Source organism: Carcharhinus amblyrhynchos, chromosome 1 (assembly GCF_965287045.1).
Source record: "Carcharhinus amblyrhynchos chromosome 1, sCarAmb.v2.hapA, whole genome shotgun sequence".
NCBI lineage: Eukaryota > Metazoa > Chordata > Chondrichthyes > Carcharhiniformes > Carcharhinidae > Carcharhinus > Carcharhinus amblyrhynchos.
In genome coordinates this window covers 146,652,095-146,678,717 of record NC_137324.1, presented here as the reverse complement: position 1 = coordinate 146,678,717, position 26,623 = coordinate 146,652,095, and the positions used below count along the sequence as shown (strand labels likewise).

At 46.6% G+C, this 26,623-nt stretch overlaps 1 pseudogene across 1 annotated transcript; it reads right to left on the bottom strand.

The window, feature by feature from the left end:
* Positions 1 to 9,481: 9,481 nt before the first annotated feature.
* LOC145341703 (alveolar macrophage chemotactic factor pseudogene) lies at positions 9,482 to 25,074 on the bottom strand (annotated as a pseudogene). Its single transcript, XR_013886447.1, has 4 exons — positions 24,955 to 25,074; positions 20,691 to 20,826; positions 15,757 to 15,860; positions 9,482 to 9,831 (listed from the first exon to the last, which is right to left on the bottom strand). The product of XR_013886447.1 is annotated as an alveolar macrophage chemotactic factor pseudogene (transcript).
* Between the last annotated feature and the right edge of the window lie 1,549 nt (positions 25,075 to 26,623).

Genomic DNA, 26,623 nt, shown 5'->3' with positions numbered 1-26,623 from the left:
GGGAAGCTAGACCCAGGCAAGGCTGGATCTAGCTCACAAACTAATGGGTCTAAGGAAGAGAGTGTGTTATTGGAAGAGGATGTACACTGATTGCAGATTATAGGATGGGGGCACATTGGGGATGATTTACAGTAACACTAAGCAGGTCAGGGTTGGAGTTGATTTGTGAAGGTCACTACTGTCTATGGTCCTCTTTACAAATGAGAACAATGTCAAGGATTCTGTTTAAGTTTGGGTGCTGACAGACAGGAGTCAGATAGTGCAGACTTACCTGCTGCAAAATGGAAAGGCATCACAGGTGACAGACTTCCAAAGAGCAAGTTGTGCACCAATTCTCACACCTTCTTTCAATCTTATTTCTTCCTAACAACTTTTTTTGTTCCTCAATCTCTGACTTAATATTTCCTTTCATAAGCCCCATAATTCCAACCAGTCTACCTGACAAACTCCAGCAGACACTCTTTGAATGGCCCAGTTTATTACAATGAAAGCATTAACTTCTGTCATATCCCCTGTACCTCCAACACCTTCCGTTTTATTCTGAGGTGAAATCTCCTTGGAGCTTTCCACTACTCCTCCTTTTAGACAATTAACCTTTTTCTTCATTGTCCCATTTTCTATTCCTCTCAGATCTAATAGGTTGTTGAAAGGACGTTGATCTATGAACTAATTCATAGGCATCAGCAAGTTCAGCAGCCTGCGACAGATTTAACCCTTTGATCCTTCACACGAGTCCTTATCACAGCAGGTAATGAATTTGTCCAAAAGAATTACTTGTCTCAGAGTCTCATAGATTCCATCTATATTTAATGTTCTTACCCGCCTATCAAAATTATTCTGTTTAACCCTTTTGCATTCAAAATAAGTCTGTCCAGACTGTTTTCTTACATTTCAAATCTTGTGTCATCAGTTTCTGGTACTAACTCACAAACTCTCAGTATAGCTTTCTTCATTGTATCATGCTTTCCAGGTGTTTCTTCTGACAGAGACATATGGATTTCACTCGCTCTATCCATGGGTTTACTCTGTAAGAACAACATTCAAATCTCTTGCAACCATTTCGGTTCTTTAGCTATTTTTTCAAATGAATTGAAAAATGCCTCCACATCCTTTTCATCAAATTTTGGAAGTGCCTGTACAAATTGAAATACCTTTCCACTAGATTTTTGTCTAGAAATACATCCTTCGTCAACCTGCTCTAGTGTCTCTGTTTTAACCATCAGATTTTTTAAGGGGAAATTCTCTGTCTCTCTCTCTGTCTCACCATTCTTGTTCTTTCTTTTTTAACTTCTCCATTTCCACTTCAACTTTTCTCAGTTTCATTTCCCTGTCCTGTCTTTCTCTCTCTTTTGTCTCTCTGCTTGCTCTGTTTGGAACGCTCTCACCTTTTCTTTTTCCTCTGCCTCCAATGCAAATGTTTTCATTTGTAATTGAGTTTCTGCAAATTCAATTGCCTCACCTTTTGAAGGACTTGGTCTCTCAGACAACATTTGTACATTTAAATGCTTTGCTATGCTTGCAATTACATCAGCTTTCTTAGTTCGTGCAGGTAATCCAAATTGTAACACATCTGTCAATTCCATCAATTTCACTTTAGTTACTTTTTCAAATGCTCCAAAGCTATATGTTCTAATCCCAAACAAGTCTTAGCTTTCGTTAGTCACCTTATTTTAAATTGTACAGTATCTAACCTGGTTCAACACTGGCTGATTCAGCATAGATTTTCAAAGATTTTCAAACAATAGCTTCATGCATAAAATCCTCCTTTCTGGAGAACCTCCTTTTCCAGCTGGGTGTAGCTATTATCGTTACTGCACACTAGGTGTTTCTCCTATGTCACAGTCACACAATGGTTAGCACTGTCCCGGGTTTGATTACCAGCTTGAGTCACTATCTGTGTGGAGTTTGCACAATCTCTCCGTGCTTGTGTTGGTTTCCTCTGGGTGCTCCAGTTTCCTCCCACAGTCCAAAGATGTGTAGGTTAGGTGGATTGACCATGCTAAATTGCCCCTTAGTGTCCCAAGATGGAATTAACAAGGTAAATATGTGGGATTACGGGGATAGGACAGGGGGCTGGGTCTGGGCAAGATGTTCTATCAGAGAGTTAATTCAGTCTCAATGGGCTGAATGGTCTCCTTCCGCACTGAAGGGATTCTATGATTACATGATTCTATAATTCTAGTACAGTGCTAACCCTGCCTTTGATATACCGTATTTCCCTTTTAATCTCATTCTAAAAAAACAACCTTAGAGACCATGCTTTTAGTGTGGAAATCTGACATGCATTCTTATGTCTCCACTTTGAACTTATATCTTTTATAGTTTTAGCACTTACAATTCTACACTGTTGTTCTCCACTTCAGTGAAATAAGTTTCTGTTTACCTTGCTGCTATATCCAAACCCTCCAGGCAGCTGCTCGTCCAACAATAGCCTTCTATCCAATTCTTTAACATTGGATAAAATCATGGGGTGGCACAGTAGCACAGTGGTTAGCACTGCTGCTTCACAGCTCCAGGGACCTGGGTTCGATTCCTGGCTCAGGTCACTGTCTGTGTGCAGTTTGCACATTCTCCTCATGTCTGTGTGGGTTTTCTCTGGGTGCTCTGGTTTCCTCCCACAGTCCAAAGAAGTGCGGGTTAAGTTGATTGGCCATGCTTAAATTGCCCCTTAGTGTCCTGGGATGTGTAGGTTAGAGGGATTAGCGGGTAAATGTGTAGGGATATGGGGATAGGGCCTGGGTGGGATTGTGGCCGGTGCAGACTTGATGGGCTGAAGAGCCTCTTTCTGCACTGTACAGTCCTGTGATTATTTTATCCAAGATTATTTAATCTTTATTTTATCTTATTCTTCAATTTTTACTTTATTCAAACTTCTTGACATTTGGGTCAGTGAGTACAGTCTGTGGGTTATTTATTGTACCTCATTAAGCTCTATATTGAAGAACTTGCTGTCCAAAAACAGTTTGATTGTGACAAGTCATGTTTCCTGGAGCTTGTTTGCATTTCGATTCCAGAAACAAATGTATATTCTATCAATAAAACAAAAGTCCCATAGTTCCTCCAATCACACTTACATTTGTCTTTATTTATATGGTGATAACAGGGTTTCTGGAAAATAATTGCTTTAAATGCATCTTTATTCTGTTCTACCGATGCACATATAGACCAGAATTGTTCACGGTGGAGGTTCCTCTGTCACCAGCTAAAAAGATGGATGTCCACCGGCCCAGGAAGCTAAGACTAAATTTTCTGGTCACCAGGCAAGTAACTGCCTGAAGTTGTGGTTTCTGTGCACCATGCCCTGCTTCCAAAACCTGCTGGCCAATCAGAAAGCCAGCAGCTCTCCAGTCCCAACAGCGCCATCGGAAGTGTTGGCTACTGTTGGAATTGCAGTCAGTTGCGACAAGGAGCTATTGGACAAGCTCCAACTGGAAGGTGAGTTATGCAGGCACTGGAATGAGGACTGTAGACTATGGGGGGCCAACAAGGGTATTGGTACTTCCTGCCGGTGGAGGAACTCCATTGGGCACAGGAGTATGGCTGGACAGCCCACAAGCCTGCAGTCTCACCACTCGGTGTAGTAACATCCGAGCAGAATTGGTTCTTGATGGGCATGGTGCCCTCATCATGTGACCTGATTCTACGCCCCTGCCAGCCAGTTGAGGGGTGGGGGATTCAGAATTTCAGCCACACAATAATGATTGCCCCTGAAAAACAATAATCTCATTTTAAATAAACAATCAGATAAACATTAATCAATCCAAGGACTCCTATATTCATCGTTCCTTCATTTATTTAATCTAGGAGACTAACCACAATGCAGTGGTGGATTCCAAATGTATTTGATGTGACCGTCTTTCCACTCGCATTGTCTGGACTGTAAAGACTTGACTACCTGTTAAGACTTGCATTCCAATCATTATCTTGTAATTGAGTTTGTGTCTATATAAGCCCTGTTTGTGAACCAAGTCCTCCACTCACCTGATGAAGGGACAGTGCTCCGAAAGCTTGTGCTACCAAATAAACCTGTTGGACTTTAACCTGGTGTTGTTAGACTTCTTATTGTATTTGATCATAGTATTGTGTTAACATTACAGTGATAAATCATTTAACATTATTATGGGTCAGATTGCAAAGTAATTTTTTGGTACAATTATTAATATGTCTTCAGTATATTTAATAAAATATTGTCTTGTGAATTCAGTCACAGTCAGGCATGGAATAGATTGTGTGATAAATATAACTGATGACTTTACATAATTTTACAAGCTGTCCACATAACAACATTCTTTATTCACATTGTTAAAAAGAGATCAATTTATAAATAATTGAAGTAAATGTTTCCAATATTGGAAGTTATTGGTTTTACGGCTGGTCTACAATGCAATTACACGGCTTTGCCAACAATCACAAGTTGTTTAACACATGATTCACAATGATAACAGATAGAGATAAGAACTGGCACAGAGTCTCTTCATCATTCTGTGTGTGCGTCAATATCTGGGAGATTTGGATGAGGAAGTTGGAATTGATACATGATCTCCACTCCCTTTGATATATGCTTGATGACAAGATCCCCAGTGCAGACAGGAAGCTTCAGTCTGAAGCAGGCAGGAGAATTGACATAGGGCCCGATTTTGCCATTGGGACGCAAAAACATGGTAAAGTCAGGTGTGAGGCCATTAACGCGATCCACACCCATGCATGTTGTCACTTTACCAAACCCCGGGAATGGTGGCGATTCGATTCACACCCAAAACGGGCGCAACAGCTATTTAAATACATTTGCATGCATTTAAATTGAATTAATGAACTGCCCGCCCAAATTTATCAGCATTTCCCCCTTTACTACCGTGTTTGCCAATCTGGAATCGTGCCGTAATGGACCAGCTAAATAAAAGCTCCAGCTGATGAAGAGGTGAGTTTAGAGCTTCCAACGGCTCTCTGACTCAGATCGGTAATGGAGGGAGGACGGAAGCAGGTCAGATCATTCTCTGGTTGGTGGGGGGAGGGAAGTGAGGCCAGATTGTTGTCTGGCTGGGGGGTGGTGGGGGGAGGAGGCAAGTCAGATTATCTGTGGTGGTGGGGGGTTGGCGGGGAGAGGGCTGATCGTTGTCTGGTGGTAGAGGGGAGGGCTGATCATTGGTGGGGAGGGAGGTGGGTAAGATGTATCTCTGGTGGGGGGGGGTTAAGAGGGGGAGGCCCGATCGGCCACTGGTGGGAGGGGGCAGATAGATCTCCGGTGGGGGGAGGGGGGGTGCAGATAGATCTCTGGAGGGGGACAGATGGATCTCTAGTGGGAGGGGGCAGGAGGATCTGCTGCCACTCTGTGGGCAATTGTGGGGGGAATGGAGGCAGGGGTGGCGATCAGTCAGGGTAGTGGGGGATGGATAAGGGGGACAGTAATGTATGTGAGTAGTCGGGGGTATGGATAAGAGGGATAATGATGTATGTGAGTAATGGGGGGTGGATAAAGGGGACAGCAATGTATGTGGGTAGTGGGGGGTAGATAAGGGGGACAGTGATATGTGTGGGTAGTCAGGGGGGTGGATAAGGGGGACAGTGGTTTGTGGGTAGTGGGGGGGTGGATAAGGGGGACAGTGGTTTGTGGGTAGTGGGGGGGTGGATAAGGGGGACAGTGGTTTGTGGGTAGTGGGGGGGTGGATAAGGGGGACAGCAATGTGTGTGGGTAGTTGGGGGGGGTTGGTGGATAAGGGGACAGTGATGTGTATGTAAGTAGAGTCCCGAACCTGTGTCCTCTGTTTGAACAGAGGGGAGTACGATAGGATGAGAGAGGAATTGGCAAATGTAGATTGGGGGCGCAGATTGGTTGGTAGGACGGCTGAGGAACAGTGGAGGATTTTTAAGGAGATCTTTTTTGGTGCCCAGCAGAAATATATTCCGATGGTAAAGAAGGATCGTCGGAGCTGTGGCTATCGAAGGAAATAAAGGAGAGTATTAAATTAAAAGCTGATGCGTTCAGAGTGGCTAAAAGTAGTGGGCAATTAGAAGATTGGGAAAGGTTTAAAAATGAACAAAGAATGACTAAGTTGATAAAGAAAGGAAGGCTAGACTATGAAGCTAAACTAGCACTAAATATAAAAAAGGACAGTAAAAGTCTTTACAAATATATAAAGAGGAGGAGGCTGGCTAGAGTGAATGTTGGACCCTTAGAGGATGAGAGGGGGGAATTTAGTGGTGGGAAATGAGGAAATGGCCGAGGCCTTAAATAAGTTTTTTGCCTCGGTCTTCACGGAGGAGGACACGAATAGTTTGCCGGATATTAAAGATAGAAGGATGGTAGGAGTTGAGGGCCTGAATGCGATTACTGTCACCAGAGAGGTAGTGCTTGAACAACTAATGGGACTGAAGGTGGACAAGTCCCCAGGACCGGATGGAATGCATCCCAGGGTTCTGAAGGAAACGGCAGAGGTGATAACGGATGCCTTAGTAATTATTTACCAAAATTCACTGGATTCCGGGGCAGTGCCGGAAGATTGGAAAATGGCTAATGTTATGCCGCTGTTTAAAAAAGGTAGCAGACAAAAGGCAGGGAATTATAGGCTGGTTAGTTTAACGTCTGTAGTTGGGAAAATGCTTGAATCCACCATCAGAGAAGAAATAGCGAGGCACCTAGAAAGGAATGGTTTGATAGAGCAGACACAGCACGGATTCGTTAAGGGGAAGTCGTGTTTGACAAATTTATTGGATTTCTATGAGGATGTGACTAGTGCGGTAGACAGAGGGGAACCGGTGGATGTGGTGTTTCTAGATTTTCAAAAGGCGTTTGATAAGGTGCCGCACAAAAGGTTGCTACAGAAGGTTAGGGTGCACAGAGTTGGGGGTAAGGTATTAGTGTGGATAGAAGATTGGTTGTCTAATAGGAAGCAGAGAGTTAGTATAAATGGGTGCTATTCTGATTGGTGGTTGGTGACTAGTGGAGTGCCGCAGGGATCGGTGCTGGGGCCTCAACTGTTTGCCAGTTATACAGATGATCTGGAGGAGGGGGCTGAGTGTAGGGTGACGAAATTTGCTGATGACACAAAGATGAGTGGTAAAGCAAATTGCGTGGAGGGTGTGGAAAGTCTGCAGAGAGATCTGGATAGACTGAGCGAGTGGGCGAGGACCTGGCAGATGGAGTGTAATGTTAGCAAGTGTGAGGTTATCCACTTTGGCAGAAATAATAGTAGGAGGGATTACTATTTAAAGGGCGAAAAGCTGCAGCATGCTACGGTTCAGAGGGACCTGGGGGTCCTTGTGCATGAGTTGCAAAAACCCAGTCTGCAGGTGCAGCAGGTGATCAAGAAGGCGAATGGAATGTTGGCCTTTATAGCGAGGGGGATAGAATATAAAAGCAGGGGGGTCTTGCTGCAACTGTACAGGGTACTGGTGAGGCCGCAGCTGGAGTACTGTGTGCAGTTTTGGTCGCCACACTTGCGCAAGGATATTTTGGCCCTGGAGGGAGTGCAGAGGAGGTTCACTTGGCTGATACCGGAGATAAGGGGGTTGGACTATGAAGAGAGACTAAATAGACTAAGTCTGTACTCGTTGGAGTTTAGAAGGATGAGGGGGAATCTTATAGAGACGTATAAGATAATGAAAGGGATGGATAGGGTAGAGGTAGAGAGATTCTTCCTGCTTAGAAAGGATAGCAGGACTAGAGGGCACAGCCTCAAGATAAGGTGGGGGGCAGTTTAGATCAGAGTTGAGGAGGAACTTCTTCACTCAAAGGGTGGTGAATCTCTGGAATTCTCTGCCCGTTGAAGTGGTGGAGGCTACCTCGCTAAATATATTTAAGACGCGGGTTGATGGGTTTTTGATAAGCGAGGGGATTAAGGGGTTATGGGGAGAGGGCGGGAATGTGGAACTGAGCCACGACAGATCAGCCATTATCTTATTGAATGGCGGGGCAGGCTCGAAGGGCTAGATGGCCTACTCCTGCTCCTATTTCTTACGTTCTTATGTTCTTATGTGCATCATCGCTCCTGCTTTTTGGGAGTTTGCTCCGTAATTCAATCAGGAAGATATTTTCTCATCCCCATTCTCTTGCCTTTTCCCCATAACGCCCGATCCCCTTATTAATCAAGAACTACCTATCTCTGTCTTAAAGTCAATCAATGACCTGGCCTTCACAGCCTGCTGCAGCAACGGGTTCCACAGATTCACCACTCTCTGGCTAAAGAAATTCCTCCTCCTCTCTGTTTTAAAGGATCGTCCCTTTAGCCTGAAGGTGTGCCGTCTGGTTCTAGTTTTTCCTACTATGGAAACACCCTCTCCATGTCCACTCTATCCAGGCCTCACAGTATCCCGTCAGTTTCAATAAGATCCCCCCTTATCCTTCTAAACTCCAATGAGTACAGGCCCAGAGTCCGCAACTGTTCCTCATATGACAAATTCTGCATTCCAGGGATCATTTTTGTGAACTTCCTCTGGACCCTTTCCAAGTCCAGCACAGCCTACCTTAGATATGGGGTCCATAACTGCTCACAATATTCCAAATGGGGTTTAACCAGAGCTTTAGAAATACATTCCTGCTCTTGTATTCTAGCCCTCTCGACATGAATGCTAACATTGCATTTGCTTTCCTGACTGCTGACTGAACCTGTACATTAACCTTAAACAATTCTTGAACAAGGAATCCCAAGTCCCATTGTGTTTCTGATTTCCTAAGCATTTCCCCATTTAGAAAATAGTCTATGCCTCCATTCCTCCTTCCAAAGTGCATAACCTCACACTTCTCTACATTGTATTCCATCTGCCATTTCTTTGCCCATCCTCCTAACCTGTCCAAGTCTTTCTGCAGCCCCCTGCTTCCTCAATATCCCTCTACATATCTTTGTATCATCTGCAAACTTAGCAACGATACCTTCAGTTCCTTCTTCCAAATTGTTAATGTATATAAACGATTTGGAAGAAGTCAAGATTGGCAGGATATCTAAGACATTGAAACCCAGATCTTTGTCAGGTAAGTGGGAGTTCTGTTCACAGTTCACAGTGTGAACAGAACCCCCACTTACCTGACGAAGGAGCAGTGCTCCGAAAGCTAGTGGCTTTTGCCACTAAATAAACCTGTTGGGCTTTAACCTGGTGTTATGAGACTTCTTACAAAATTTGTTCAACAGACTGACCACCTAGTGCTGCGCTCCTGCACTGGTGTCACAAGTATTTACTATTGTGTAGTGAGTTAATAATGGTTTTCCGCATGAAGTGGAATTGTATCCGAGGTTGTTTTATGTCCTGGGTGTGAGGCCCCCCTGTTTACAAGTCTCCCAGGGTGTATAAATCATTCAGAATGGGCATTTCAAGGATTGCAGTCAAGGTATCAGAATTTAGAAACTAAAATGCAGCACGCACAAAGTTTAATCTTGTAGAAACATTACAGTATTGTTCAAAATAATAATGGTTAGAATAATAATGGATAATGCAATAGTCACTTTTTCTGTGAAGTAATCTCTCCTCTTTGTGGATCATGTGTTAAAAAACCCTGGCAGTAAATGTGTGACAGTGATTTCAGAGTCCCAATTCTAATATCAAATTCAATCGTTCTATTTCCCACCCAATTCCTCCTTGTTCTTGATCAGGTTACTGTTGTACTGGGTATAATTGAGTTAATTTAAATGCTGAGACCCCCTAATTTGAGCGAGGTTTTACTGTTTAATGGAGTTTAGCTGAAAATCTATCAGACTGTGTTTTACTCTTGTTGATGGCAGTGACAAGCAGTGATCAGTAAAACACTGAGGTGAACTTCCAGAGATTGTGCAGGGGATGGAGGAGGCTGCTTTTCTGATTCTTGCCAGTTGTGATGTTGGACTTTCCTTGTAACCATCCTCACTTTGAATTGCAGAAAATACATGAATTAATGAAGTCATAAAGAATACATTTTAAATACATCAGTTCAGAAATATTTCCGAATAAACAAGAGGAGTCTCATTTTCTGCTGGAGTACTGGTTCACATCTTACTCATGGTTTTTAAAAGTGTCTTTAAGACTGTCTTAACATATTCTACAAAGGAATTTGATGCAAAGACATCGATCATTATGGGTGGAGTTCTGCTACTTGCGACATTATGTCCCAGGGTGGAGACAGAGAATGTTCCACATTGCAGAGGCTGTTGGGAAACTGCACCATATCCTCCAGCTCCAACCTCATTAATTATGTATCTGGGTATTTTGTGCTGTCTTCTACGCTGGGCTGAGTCTAATGGTATCTATCCTGCCATTGTATCTGGGCACCAAGTTTTAATGGTGCCTGGAATCCTTATCTATTGAGGAGAGATGTGAGGGTGGGGAAGTGATGGTTCAGCACCTGGCGTTCAGAGGTGCTTCCCTTTGCATCTTCCTCAACCATGTTGAGGCCAGGAGCCATGTCCTGTACTCGTCTGATGGTAGGCGCCAGGTGACTAATGTTGCATGGGTGCAGGTGGCTGCACAGCACAGGGGCTACACAGGCGGCCAACAACCCAGTGTCGCAAGGGGATGGACATCCTGATTCGCTCCACCTGGACAAGTCATATCCATAGTTGCACAACCTACAAAGATTGCAATATGTCCCGGTCCAGCGGTCACTGGCAGCGAGCAGCATGAGCTACCTCACAGCCCCATTTCACACTCCAGTGGTGTAACCACTGTGCTCCTGCATCCTTCAACATACATGGGACACTGCGGGGAATGGAGATAGTGGGGAGGGTGAGGGACCCAGGCTGGGTGCAAAGGGAACCGGCAGTCTTCACATGGAAATCTGAGCTTTCCCCTTCTGTGTCTATGTGCTCTAGGCCCTGGAGGGAGCTGTTCCGCAACCTTTGCCCAAATCACACCAATATTGACATGCCGTACACAGGTGAGCTCAGTTTTCCAGTGAAGAAAGCAAATTCAATGCTGCACCTGAGGAAAGAGGCTTCCCCAGTCATCTGCCCTCTGCTCGGAGCAGGAGAGGCTTTAGCACAATCGAGGGGAGGAGACAGGAGAGGGACGGCCGCATCTCAGGGCTCTAACCAGGTCCGAGGAAAGAGCTTCAGTGCTCGCGGGGTTTGAGTGGGAAAGAGCCATTGACGATGAGGAGCTCGGCCTTGGCAGCCCACCAAGTAAGGACTCATGTATTCGATGTAGACCTGAGGGTTGAATGAGCCTCTACGTTGGAAGCAGTTGCTGCTGTCACTTGCACTCTCCTTTCTCACTTAAAGGTGCTTCTAGGAAGCAACTAAGGCCCAATGAGGAGGAGGAGGAATCCACATACATCCCCATCCCCATTCCATTCACATCCCCATCCCCATTCCCCATTCCATTCACATCCCCATTCACATCCCCATCCCCATCCCCATTCCCATCCCCATTCACATCCCCATTCACATCCCCATCCCCATCCCCATTCCCATCCCCATTCACATCCCCATTCACATCCCCATTCCCATCCCCATCCCCATCCCCATTCCCATCCCCATTCACATCCCCATCCCCATTCACATCCCCATCCCCATTCACATCCCCATTCTCATCCCCATTCACATCCCCATCCCCATCCCCATCCCCATTCCCCATTCCATTCACATCCCCATCCCCATTCACATCCCCATCCCCATCCCCATTCACATCCCCATCCCCATCCCCATTCCCATCCCCATCCCCATTCCCCATTCCATTCACATCCCCATCCCCATCCCCATCCCCATCCCCATTCACATCCCCATCCCCATTCCCATCCCCATCCCCATTCCCCATTCCCCATTCCATTCACATCCCCATCCCCATCCCCATTTACATCCCCATCCCCATTCACATCCCCATCCCCATTCCCCATTCCCCATTCCATTCACATCCCCATCCCCATCCCCATTCACATCCCCATCCCCATCCCCATTCACATCCCCATCCCCATCCCCATTCACATCCCCATCCCCATCCCCATCCCCATCCCCATTCACATCCCCATCCCCATTCACATCCCCATCCCCATCCCCATCCCCATCCCCATCCCCATCCCCATTCCCCATTCCATTCACATCCCCATCCCCATCCCCATTTACATCCCCATCCCCATTCACATCCCCATCCCCATTCCCCATTCCCCATTCCATTCACATCCCCATCCCCATCCCCATCCCCATCCCCATTCACATCCCCATCCCCATCCCCATTCCCATTCACATCCCCATCCCCATCCCCATTCACATCCCCATCCCCAGCCCCATCCCCATCCCCATCCCCATCCCCATCCCCATTCACATCCCCATCCCCATTCACATCCCCATCCCCATCCCCATCCCCATCCCCATTCCCCATTCCATTCACATCCCCATCCCCATCCCCATCCCCATTCCCATCCCCATCCCCATCCCCATCCCCATTCACATCCCCATTCACATCCCCATCCCCATTCCCATCCCCATCCCCATTCCCCATTCCATTCACATCCCCATCCCCATCCCCATTTACATCCCCATCCCCATTCACATCCCCATCCCCATTCCCCATTCCCCATTCCATTCACATCCCCATCCCCATCCCCATTCACATCCCCATCCCCATCCCCATCCCCATTCCCATCCCCATCCCCATCCCCATTCACATCCCCATCCCCATCCCCATTCCCCATTCCCCATTCCATTCACATCCCCATCCCCATCCCCATTTACATCCCCATCCCCATTCACATCCCCATCCCCATTCCCCATTCCCCATCCCCATTCACATCCCCATCCACATCCCCATCCCCATTCACATCCCCATCCCCATTCACATCCCCATCCCCATTCCCCATTCCCCATCCCCATTCACATCCCCATCCACATCCCCATCCCCATTCACATCCCCATCCCCATTCACATCCCCATCCCCATCCCCATTCACATCCCCATCCCCATCCCCATCCCCATCCCCATCCCCATCCCCATTCACATCCCCATCCCCATTCACATTCACATCCCCATCCCCATCCCCATCCCCATCCCCATCCCCATCCCCATTCACATCCCCATCCCCATCCCCATTCACATCCCCATCCCCATCCCCATTCACATCCCCATCCCCATCCCCATCCCCATCCCCATCCCCATCCCCATCCCCATTCACATCCCCATCCACATCCCCATCCCCATTCACATCCCCATCCCCATTCACATCCCCATCCCCATTCCCCATTCCCCATCCCCATTCACATCCCCATCCCCATCCCCATTCACATCCCCATCCCCATCCCCATCCCCATTCACATCCCCATCCCCATCCCCATCCCCATCCCCATTCACATCCCCATCCCCATTCCCATCCCCATTCACATCCCCACCCCCATCCCCATTCACATCCCCATTCCCATCCCCATTCACATCCCCATCCCCATCCCCATCCCCATTCACATCCCCATCCCCATCCCCATTCCCATCCCCATTCACATCCCCATCCCCATTCCCATCCCCATTCACATCCCCACCCCCATCCCCATTCACATCCCCATCCCCATCCCCATTCCCATCCCCATTCACATCCCCATCCCCATTCCCATCCCCATCCCCATCCCCATCCCCATTCACATCCCCATCCCCATCCCCATTCCCATCCCCATTCACATCCCCATTCACATCCCCATCCCCATCCCCATTCACATCCCCATCCCAATCCCCATCCCCATCCCCATCCCCATCCCCATTCACATCCCCATCCCAATCCCCATCCCCATCCCCATCCCCATCCCCATTCACATCCCCATCCCCATTCCCATCCCCATTCACATCCCCATTCTCATCCCCATCCCCATCCCCATTCACATCCCCATCCCCATTCACATCCCCATCCCCATCCCAATCCCCATCCCCATCCCCATCCCCATTCACATCCCCATCCCAATCCCCATCCCCATCCCCATCCCCATCCCCATCCCCATCCCCATCCCCATTCTCATCCCCATCCCCATCCCCATTCACATTCCCATCCCCATCCCCATCCCCATCCCCATCCCCATCCCCATTTACATCCCCATCCCCATTCTCATCCCCATCCCCATCCCCATTCACATCCCCATCCCCATCCCCATCCCCATCCCCAGCCCCATCCCCATCCCCATTCTCATCCCCATCCCCATCCCCATTCTCATCCCCATCCCCATCCCCATTCTCATCCCCATCCCCATCCCCATTCATATCCCCATCCCCATCCCCATTCACATCCCCATCCCCAGCCTCACCTCAGCCCCAGCTCCAGCTCCAGTTCCAGCCCCAGACCCAGACCCAGCCCCAGCTCCAGCTCTAGCTCCATTCCCAGGCCCAGCCTCAGCCTCAGACCCAGCTCCAGCTCCAGTTCCAGACCCAGACCCAGGCCCAGCCCCAGCTCCAGCTCCAGCTCCAGCGCCATTCCCAGCCCCAGCCTCAGCCCCAGCCTCAGCCCCAGCTTCAGCCTCAGACCCAGCTCCAGCTCCAGTTCCAGCCCCAGACCCAGACCCAGACCCAGCCCCAGCTCCAGCTCCAGCTCCATTCCCAGGCCCAGCCTCAGCCCCAGCTCCAGCTCCAGTTCCAGCCCCAGACCCAGACCCAGCCCCAGCTCCAGCTCCAGCTCCATTCCCAGGCCCAGCCTCAGCCCCAGCTCCAGCTCCAGTTCCAGCCCCAGACCCAGACCCAGCCCCAGCTCCAGCTCCAGCTCCATTCCCAGGCCCAGCCTCAGCCCCAGCTCCAGCTCCAGTTCCAGCCCCAGACCCAGCCCCTGCTGCACGTTCTCACCATGGGGAGAATGTGCAGACTCTGCACAGACAGTGACCCAAGGTGGGAATTGAACCCAGGTTCCTGGTACCGACTCTGCCTCTGAGCTACCCCCTGGGTATTAGTGGTAATTCAGATTGGGTTACACATTTGGGTGGTCACCGCACAGACACATGTCTGCAGCGGGAAGGGGCAGGATCAACCAAGGCTCCCCCGCTCTCTAAGTACAGCTCTTTGAAGAGGCATCTTTGGGGTCCGAGCTTTTCCAATGCTGGTTACTGAACAACTCTTGGAGTTGTTCACTGTGCTGACCAGTGCCCCTTGCAGTACCTGCTTCGGCCAACACGTAGCTGCAATTTCCTTTGTTTTTGGAGTGATAACCCACAGCTTCCCCTCAATTCCACCCTGTCACCATGTCCTTTCTCATCACCATAACCCCAGCCCGGGCCATCTCCTATAACTTCCCCTCCATTACCCTTCAGCCCAAATCATCCTCCTTTAATGATTTCCAGGTGAACATACAAGTTCTCTACCCCCCTAAACAATCCATTGACCTCCCTGACCTCCTCCCTCCCACCCTCAGGGTCCGTGTCTGCCTCTGTGTCTCCACCAACCATCTTTACACCCCTTTGGCCATTACTGACAAATCCTCACCACCCCGTCCTTCTGGGTTCCACTGAAAAAACCAACGTGAATTACTCCAGTTTTCCCACAAATTCAACAATTAGAATTTTTCTGGGAGAATTCCAGCCTGGTAAAGCTACCAGAAGATACTGAGGAGGGGGAAGGGGTGTGGACAATTGCAGCATTGGGGTCTCCCACTGTCCTTAATTAGACAACAGTCTTGGAGATGGACAAGTAGGAGGCTGCCTGCAGGAATATCCCTGTGCAAGTCTCGTTCCTGGCAAATTCAGACCTGGGATCCCCATTTGATCCAAGTGTTGGGGTCCTGGGTCTGTGGGAGAACTTAGTCCTCTATTCCTTTACACTGTCCCTGTCTCTGCGCAATGTGTGCAAACGTGAAACAAGATCCTTAACCCTGCTCTTCACTGACACACAAAAAATACAAACTTACGCAGAAAATTCTCTCAATTTTGCTCCAAAAACCTGTCAATCATTTTCTTCACCCATGGGGCTTCAGGATCCAAACAAACCTTTGTCCCAATTTTTAGATTTGCTCTGTAAAGAATTGTAAAATAATCTCAGTTACGTCCCACACTGTAAATACAATCTATCTGTACAGCTACTTTCTGGTATCCAATGTGTTTCAAACTTGAGTGGCTGATTAATCTGCCAAACAAACAGCAAACGAGAATGATGGTGCAAAGTGAAAGTGGTGATATTGGACAGCTGCTATTCTGCAAACCGAAACAGGGATTGATCTAAAATTGGTGAACTCAGAAGGTTGGTAAAGTGCCTGACAGAATGATGAGGAGCCGTTTGTCGAGTTTCTGTTGATCATCGTGAACACAGTAAGGAGTCTCATAACACCAGGTTAAAGTCCAACAGCAGGAAGGGGCAGGATCAGCCAAGCTCCCCGGCTGTCTGAGTACAGCTCTTCGAAGAGGCAGCTTTGCGGTCAAAACCTGGTATTGTGAGACTTCTTACTGTGTTTACCCCAGTCCAACGCCAGCATCTCCACATCATGATCAACGTGAAAGCAGTTCAGGAGTACAAGGATGGAAAGTTCAGAGAGGGAGTCGGAGAGCAGGGCCCCAGAGGAGCAGGAATCCAGAGAATGGAGCTTGGGGGAGAACAGGAACCCAGAGCCCGGCAGGTGTCAGTGAACTCTTTGATGAAGCATTGGCTCTGAGGCCCATGCGTGAGACATTGTGTAGCCCCACACTGGGAGAAGTTGTGGGTGGAAATGCTTACTACTGTGTGTGAGAGATTGTGTGCGTGTGAGGAGAGAAAGTGACAGTGAGTATGAGAGGGAGAGAGTGTATGAGTGAGTGGGAGAGTGAGAGTGCATGCCTGAGTGAGTGTGTGGTGGTGAGTGTAAGGCTGCTTTATGCCCTATCTCAGATTTCTCACTCAGTCTTATCCCTGCACATCAATATACACCTACTCACACTTCCATTTCCCCCCAGCCCCCCCCACCCCCCCCACCCCCCCAGCCCCCCCCCCCCACCCCCACCCCCACCCCCATCCCCATCCCCATCCCCATCCCCATCCCCATCCCCGGCGACTTTCAAGACATACAACAGCGCAGAGTCGCTGAGCAGAAACTGATAACCAAGTTCCGCACACGAGGACAGCCTCAACAGGGATCTTGGGTTCATATCACACTAAATGTAACCCCCACCATTTGGCCTGGGCTTGCAAAATCCTACTAACTGTCCTGGCTTGAGACAATTCACACCTCTTTAACCTGAGCTTATCCCTCTCTCCACTCGCATTGTCTGTATGTGTAAAGACTTGATTCCCTGTTAAGACTCGCATTCCAACCATTATCTTGCAATTGAGTCTTTGTCTATATATGCCGTGTTTGTGAACCCAACTTTCTGCTTGCCTGAGGAAGGAGCAGTGCTCCAAAAGCTTGTGATACCAAATAAACCTGTTAGATTTAACCTGGTGTTGTGAGACTTCTTATTGTCCCCGTCCACATACACAGAGCCCTGTCTCAGACAATGGTCGTTTTAAAATTATTTACTTTTTTTTTAAACAACTTGCACTTGTATTATATTACTTTCATTCAGAAATCATTTCTTTCTTTAAACTCAGATATTTTAGTTTGAAGATCAGTTTATTTTTCTGAAATGTTCTCATTGGCCTTTGAGTGAGGATAATATGGAAATATGGACAAGCCTGCTCTACAATAGTGTTGTCAACCATGGACTTCCATTGGATGGTCCATGATGATGCTTGCAAAGTACTTCAGTGATTTGCTGTGGCTGTGTGCTGCACTACAGCTGACCAGGAAACTCTCATTCTTACCAGCTAAAGAGGTTAAGAAAATTTGGCATGTCAGCTACAACTCTCACCAATTTTTATAGATGCACCATAGGAAGCATCCTTTCCGGTTGTAACACAGCTTGTTATAGCTCCTGCTCTGACCAAGACTGCAAGAAACTACAAAGTGTTGTAAACTACAAAGTGCCCAATGCATCATGCAAACTAACCTCCCATCCATTGGCTCAATCTACACTTTTCGCTGCCTCGGCAAAGCAGCCAGCATAATTAACCACACCCCGGTATTCTTTCTTCCATTTTCTTTCATTGAGAATAAGATACAGAAGTCTGAGGTCACGTAACCACCGACACAAGAACAGCTTCTTCCCTGCTGCCATCAGACTTTTGAATGGGCCTACCTCATATTAAGTTGATCTTTCTGTAGCCCCTAGCTATGACTGGAACATTACATTCTGCATTCTCTCGTTTCCTTCTCCCCTACTCTATGAATGGTGTGTTTTGTCTGTATAGTACACAAGAAACAATATTTTTCACTGTATACTAATACACGTGACAATAGTAAATCCAATCAAATCAGATACCATTAGGTGGATCTGAAGTATTTTAGGCTGAGAACCAACCTGCTTGGCCAAGTTAGGAGTGCACCTTCCATCACCATCAAGTTCTGAAGTGGGACTTGAACACAAAATGCCTGGTCCAGAGGTTGGGATGCTACTACTGTGCCATAAGAGCTCCAAATGATTAAAAATATAAGGAAGCTTTTTCCAACTTTGATGAAAGGTCATTGATCTGAAACGTTGAGCAGAATTTTGTGCCCTGGGGAGTTTGGTGAAGGGGAAGCATTTATACAGATTGGAAAGTGGCAGACCGGGACCATGTCATCCGGCATCCAAGGTGGGGGGAAGGTCTGTAGATGGCCTTCTCACACTACCACCGATTGAGGCCCAGTTAATTAAAGCCCACCTAAGGGCCGCAGCCTGTCACTGCTGGTAATAACCCAGTACTGGAAAATACTGGAACTGTGGTGAGACACCTGTGTCTCCTCTTTTCTGGCACTTAAGGCACTTAACAGGCTTGCTGTGCAGACAGCTAGCCGATCAAACCCTGATGTCTTTTCTTGCAGGCTTCCTGTGAGAGAGTCACTCTGTGCCTGATTGAGGAACTCCATGTCAGGAAAGGATGGAGTGGTGAAAGCCAACATTCGGCAATATAATGTAGGAAATTGTGAAGTTGGTAGGAAGAATAAAGGAGCTGAACATTATTTAAATGGAGGAAGTCTGCAGAAAAATGCAGTACAGAGGGAATTAAGGGTCCTCATGCATAAATCACAAAAAGCTAGCATGCAAGTTCAGCAGGTAATTGGGAGGCCAATGGAATATTAGTCTTTATTTCAAAGAGAACAGAGTATAAGTGCAGGGGAGTCTTGGTAAAACTACAAGGTACTAATTAGACCACACCTGGAATACTGTGAACAGTTTTAGTCCCCTTATCTAAGGAAAGATATACTGGAATTGGAGGCAGTCCAGAGAAGGTTCACTAGATTGATCCCGGTTATGGAGGGATTTTCTTATGAGGAGAGGTTGAGTAGGTTGGGCCTGTACTCATTGGAATTTACAAGAATGAGAGGTGACCTTAATGACACATATAGGATTCTCAGAAGGTTTGAAAGGGTAGAAGCTGAGAGGATGTTTTTCTGTGGGAGAGTCTGGGACCAGAGGGCATAATCTCAGAATAAGGCCCCATCTAATTAAAACATTTAAATGTTAAAGCAATTCTTCTCAGAGGTTAGTGAATCTGTGGAATTCTTTACCACAGAGAGCGGTGGAGTCTGGGTTGTTAAGTATGTTTAAGGCTAAGATAGGCTTTTAATCAGTATGGTAACCAAGGGTAATGGGGATATGGCAGGAAAGTGGAGTTGAGGATTATCATCTCACATAATTCAAGATAACTGGGCGGCATGGTAGCACAGTGGTTAGCACTGCTGCTTCCCAGCTCCAGGGACCCGGGTTCGATTCCTGGCTCGGGTCACTGTCTGTGTGGAGTTTGCACATTCTCCTCGTGTCTGTGTGGGTTTCCTCTGGATGCTCCGGTTTCCTCCCACAGTCCAAAGATGTGCGGGTTAGGTTGATTGGCCATGCTAAAATTGCCCCTTAGTGTCCTGGGATGCTTAGGTTAGAGGGATTAATGGGCAAAATATGTCGGGATATGGGGGGTAGGGCCTGGGTGGGATTGTGGTCGGTGCAGACTCAATGGGCTGAAGGGCCTCTTTCTGCACTGTAGGGTTCTATGATTCTATCTCATTGAATGGCCTACTTCTGTTCCCATATTTTATGGTGTGCCCTTGCAGCCAACTCCCATGTTCCCAAATCGCCCCTTCCTGCCATCACTTACCTGTGCCTGGGCCTTTTCTTGATCAAAGACTTGGATGGATGTTGTACCAGCAGCAGCCAGTGCTCCCTGGTGGAGCTGCTGAGTACAGAGGAACTACCCACCTCTGGGTCCTTGAACCCAGGAAAAGGCCTATCGTTGGCCTGTTAAGTGCCTTAAGTGCCAGAAAAGAGGAGACGCAGGTGTCTCGCCACAGTTCCAGTATTTTCGGTTTTATTTCACATTTCCAATACCTGCAGTATTTTATTTTGCTGTCAGTGAGGAAGGGAACTTACTGCACTTCATATTATACCATAGCAGCAACAATCCAGAGAGCCCCAGTTGCTATAGCAGCCATGTTAGTCTGCCCGGCTCCTGTCTCTACTTCAGTCTCTAACATGGTCCCCAGGAAATAAATGGTTAATGCCGCCTCACTCCATACTCATAACCCTATCCTTCCCAGTTCCCAACTGGTATCAAACTGATTCCAATAAAAGCCTTGGTTCCTGCTTTAAGAACTTTCCGCCACCAGATTGTTACGCTTTCCTGCAGTACTGTTCTTTTCTCTCTTCAGTCCTTTAAATCTCTGGATCCTGTCCCAATTTCCACCTAACGATGTTCTGTATCACTTGCACCCTGGGGTACCCATGAACAGTGAGAAAATAAACGTACTGATCATTAATAAATACCATTATATTCACAAACTGTTAGTTGATCAGTAAGACTTACATCACTTCTACATTTGGACAATAAGGAGTTATTGGAAATATGTCAACATCTTTTATTTTCTGTGGACTGATGAACCGAGAAGTGGTGCTGGTACACTGGCAACGTAGCTGCACTATTATCCTCATGGTAGTTGTGGCTGAAACAGGAAAATATTACAGACCCTTAAACATTGTAAGGAGCATTTTTACTTCAAAGAAATATCCATTTATCTGTTTTTGCTGATGTTTTCAACATGGAGGTGGAAATGGGGAGTCAGCAATTTTCCAGACCCCTCAATCCCACCCAGCAGGACAGCTGGGTGGGATTCACATCTCCAGGAGAGTGGGATTGTCTGGATGTGAAGATGGACATGGCTGAGGCAGCCAAGTTAAAAGGTGCTGCTCCATCTGAAGAGACATCAGTTATGGAGATCAGTGTAAAGCCCCAACCTCACCCACTTCACCCCTTTCATGCCCCTGTCAGTACTCGCAACTCCCTCACCTCAACCTCCTCTAAGCTTCTCTGCCTACTACCTCCTACCTACTACACTGCAACTGCCTCATCTCTTACCCCCCTACTTGCCCTCTCCCACTCATCACCTATCCCTCCTGTTCCATCCCACTCACCCAGTATTCCCTGAACTCACAAGACTATAATAACATTTGGAAATTCTTAAGAAGCTCATATTTCTGTCAAGATTCCCCAATGATAACAGGGCAAATAAACTCTGCAGTACAGAATTCACTAGTCCCTTCAAAAGCAGCTAAACAATCAAACACACGTTACAGACATACATGTGTATTAGGAGCAAGAGTAGGTCACTTGGCCCCTTGAGCTTGCTCTACCATTCAATAAGATTACAGCTGATCTGATTGAAACTTCAATCTCACATTCCTGCCTGATAACTTTTCACCCTCCCCGTCTTGTTAATCAAGAATCTATTTAACTCTACTTTAAAAATATTCACAGACTTTGATTCTACTGCTTTTGATGAAGAGACTCACAACCTTCTGACAAAACTCCTCATCTCGGTTGTAAATCAGAACCCCTGGTTCTAGATTCTCCAAGAAGGGGAAACATCCTCTCCACACTTTCCCTGTCAATACCCCTCAGGATCTTACAGGTTTCAATCAAGTCGCTGCTAACTCTTCGCAACTCCAATGAATACAAATCTAATCTCTCCAATCCTTTCTCATAAGACAACCTGCCCATTCCTAATATTAGTCTAGTAAACCTTCCCTGAACTATTTAAGAACATAAGAACATAAGAAATAGGAGCAGGAGTAGGCCATCTAGCCCTTCGAGCCTGCCCCGCCATTCAATAAGATCATGGCTGATCTGTTGTGGCTCAGTTCCACTTTCCCGCCCTCTCCCCATAACCCTTAATCCCCTCTCTTATCAAGAACCCATCAACCCGCGTCTTAAAAATATTTAGCGAGGCAGCCTCCACCACTTCAACGGGCAGCGAATTCCAGAGATTCACCACCCTTTGAGTGAAGAAGTTCCTCCTCAACTCCGTTCTAAACCGCCTCCCCTTTATCTTGAGGCTGTGCCCCCTAGTCCTACTGTCTTTTTTGAGCGGGAAGAGTCTCTCCACCTCTATCCTATCCATCCCATTCATCATCTTATACGTCTCAATGAGATCTCCCCTCATTCTTCTAAACTCTAACGAGTACAAGCCTAGTTTATTCAGCCTCTCCTCATAGCTCAATCCCCTCAACTCCGGTATCAGCCTAGTAAACCTCCTCTGCACTCCTTCCAGGGCCAAAATATCCTTGCGCAGGTGCGGTGCCCAAAACTGCACACAGTTCTCCAGCTGCGGCCTCACCAATGCCCTATACAGCTGCAGCAAGACCTCCCTACTTTTATATTCAATCCCCCTCGCTATGAAGGCCAGCATCCCATTCGCCTTCCTGACCACCTGCTGCACCTGCAAGCTGGGTTTTTGCGACTCATGCACAAGGACCCCGAGGTCCCTCTGCACCGTCGCCTGCTGCAGTTTTTCGCCCTGTAAGTAATAGTCCTTCCTACCATTCTTCCTACCAAAGTGGACCACCTCACACTTGCCAACATTAAATTCCATTTGCCATTTCCTGGCCCATTCGCCCAGCCTATCTAGATCCTTCTGCAGACTCTCCACACCCTCCGCACAATTTGCCTTTCCCCCAATCTTGGTGTCATTTCTAACACATTTACATCTTTCCTTAAATAAAGAGATCAGACAATACTGCTGATGTGGTCTCTTCAATGCCCTGTATAAGAGAAGTATAACCTTCCTACTTCTGTAATCAATTCCCCTCACAATAAGCAATAATATTCTATTAGCTTTCCTAATTACTTGCTGTATCTGTATACTAGCCTTTTGTGATTCATGGACTAGGACATCCAGATCCCTCTGAACCTTAGGGCTCTGCAATCTGTATTTAGATAATAAGCTTCTTTTTTATTCTGCCTGCCAAAATGCACCATTTTACATTTGCCCATATTATACTTCATTTGCCAGAGTTTTGCCCATGTAACTTAACGTATTGATATCCCTTTATAGCCTCCTTATGCCTTCTTCACAATTTACTTTCCAACCTATCTTTGTGTCATCAGTTAATTTAGCAACCATATCCTCAGTCCCTTCATCCAAGTCATTTATATAAATTGTAAAAAGTTGAGACCCCAGCACTGATCCCTGTGGCAAACCACTTGTCACATAATGCCAATCTGAAGTAGCCCCATTTATGCTCTCTGTTTCATGTTAGCTATGATGTGGAAATGCCGGTGTTGGACTTTAACCTGGCGTTGTGAGACTTCTTATCATGTTAGCTATCCAGTCTTTAATCCATGCAAATATTTTACCCCTAAACCATGAGCTTTTGCTTTCCACAATAACCTTTGATGTGGGCACCTTATCAAATGCCTTCTGGAAATCTAAGTACAGTACATCCACCGGTTTCCCTTTATCCACAGGGCATGTTACTTTCTCAAAGAACTCCTCTTTCCCTTGTTGACACTGCCTGATTATCTTGAATTTTTCCAAGCATCTTGCTACAACATATTTAATAAAGTCATCTAACATTTTCCCTATAACAGAAGTTACGGTAAGTGGCCTGTAGTTTCCTGCTTTCTGTCTTCCTCCTTCTTTGAATATTTGCTACTACTCTAATGGAACCTTTCCCAAATCTAGGAACTTTGGAAAATTAAAACCAATGCATCAACTATCTCATTAGCCACTTCTTTAAAGACCTGAGGGTGAAGTCCATCTGGATCCGAGGATTTATCAGCCTGTAGACCCAACAATTTGCTCAGTACCACTTCCCTGGTGATTGTAATTTTCCTGATTTCTTCCCTCCCTTCCATTTCCTGATTTACAGCTATTTCTGGAATGCTACTTGTATCCTCTCTAGTGAAGGCTGATGCAAAGTATTGGTTCAATTCATTCCCCATTGCCCTATTTTCCATTATCAACTCCCCGGACTCATTTTCTATGAGACCAACATTCTCTTTGTTAATTCTTTCCCTAAAACAAAACTATAGAAACTCTTTCTAGCTGTCTTTATATTACTAGCTAGCTTGTTCTCCAACTTGAGTTTTTCCCTTCTTATCAATCTTTTGGTCATTCTTTAATATATTTTATATTCTTTCCAATCCCCTCTCCTACTACCAGTCTTTGTGCTTTTTCTTTCAGTTGAATACACACACACACACACACACACACACGGACAAATACACAAACATGCGCACAAACATATAAACACATAAACACAAACATACAAACACATAAACACACACACACACACACACACACAGATACACACACACCATACACACAAACTCATAGCCACCCACACTAGATACATACATACAACACACACATCACACACACAACCGCATGCACCAGGTACACATACACTAGGTACATACACGACACACACACAGACAGATACAAACATCACACACAAACACACAATCACACACACAAACCACACACACACCAAATACATACACACAACAGAAACAGATATATACACCACACATATGTAAACACCACGCTCGCAATCATACACATACACAGTAACACACACGTATATACCACATACACAAACACCCAGGCACCACACTTGCACACAAGCTCACACACTCAATGCATACAAAAACACACACACTAAAATGTGACTTTATGAAGCCCAACCTCCATGTGAACAATAACCGGGCAAACAGCCCTCAGCTAAGCAGATCAGTAAGGTGACTAAACAAAAGTTAAAGATAAACTACCATTCTCAAAACAATTTCTTACTTTGTGTGGATGACAGGAACAGTATGAAGAAAGTAATGATAATGACAGCAACTTTGCTGTTCATTGTGCTTTAGTTGTAGAAAATTCTTTACTCCTTCACTATTGTGCTGCTGTAGACGGCGCCTCACTCTTCACTATTCTGTTATTACCAGAATTTCTTGGCTTAAATACAGGAACTTGCACAATATTGAAGCGAAAGGTAACAAACACAATTAGTTATTGATTGATCAGATAAGAGTTCTTGTTTATCAGTCAAACCATCTACAAAATAAAGAGCTTCAGAGGATCACTACAGTTACATGAACGTCTGTTTCTGCTAGGCAGAGGTCAGTACGTCCCACTTGTTACCAAGGCTTAATATTTCTTCAAAAAACTCTTGACAAATGAGTTAAAAATGATTTCTCTTTTATAAATGTCCATTGTTGTATGGATTTTTGAAGCTCTGTTGACACAAGCAGTGGAGGAGAGGAATGCAGTGAGAATAGAGGTTTATGATGATAGACTGACTGAAGGAAAAATGTGAGGAGAGTCAAGTGGAACGTAAGTACCAGCAAGGGCTGGCTGGGCCGAATGGTCTGTTTCTGGGTCGTACATAATCCTATGAGCTGGGGATACCAACCCAGATGTTGCTGGGGCTTTGTTCAGTGGCATTCTCAAAGGAGCCACTGCTGCAGACAGTGGGGCAGTTAAGGAGCAGCTGGCAGTGACCTACACTGTATTCAATACTAAAACTCCCTTACTCACCCCCAGGAATACATTCCAAAGCACACACACAGGACTGGAAGAGAAAGAGTGAACTTCTATTGCAACAGCACTGTAAACAACTGAGATTGTTTACTCAAAGCTTTACGGGAACATGAGATAATTATTGCCTAAACTTAAATGAAAGTGGAGGTAATTAATTATTTCTGGAAATATTTAAGAACAAAGAACAAAGAACAACCCAGCACGGGAAACAGGCCCTTCGGCCCAACGAGCCCGCGCCGCCGCATCACCCTACACCTATTCTACCCTGCGTGTCTACGAATGGGACCCTACTCAGTCAGATTCAGGGGAGAATAGTGTCAATTTGGTGGAAACCAATTAGCTTAAGAGCACATCTTTGGGGTGTGGGAGGAAACCGGAGCACCCGGAGGAAACCCACGCAACCACAGGGAGAATGCGCAAACTCCCACAGACACAGGCCCAAATCCATGTATCTGCACAGCTAGCAGTGCTAGTCACTGAGCTGTTGTGGAGCCCGTCTATCGGTCCAGGATCAAGCACACACACCGACATGAAGTACTAGGCCACTCCTGGACTTCCAAGAGCAGCCCACGCACGACCCGCCGTGTGCATGCCCCTCGCTTGACACGAGGTGGACCTCCACCTGTGGAATAAAGACAAAAAATATTAATCTTACAGCCTGCCCTTCCGGTGTCTCCCGAGGTTTAACCCTATTTAATAGCCCCTACCATATCCCTCCATTCTCGTTTCACTCATGTGCCTATCTAACTGCATCTTAAACGAGTCCAACGTGCCTGCCTCCACCACCCTACTCGGTAGCGCATTCCAGACCCCCACAACTCTCTGTGTAAAGAACCTTCCTCTTACCTCCAAATTATACCTCTCCCCCCTCACCCTTAAGTGATGACCTCTTGTGTTCGTACCCAGTCTAGGGAGCAGTCTC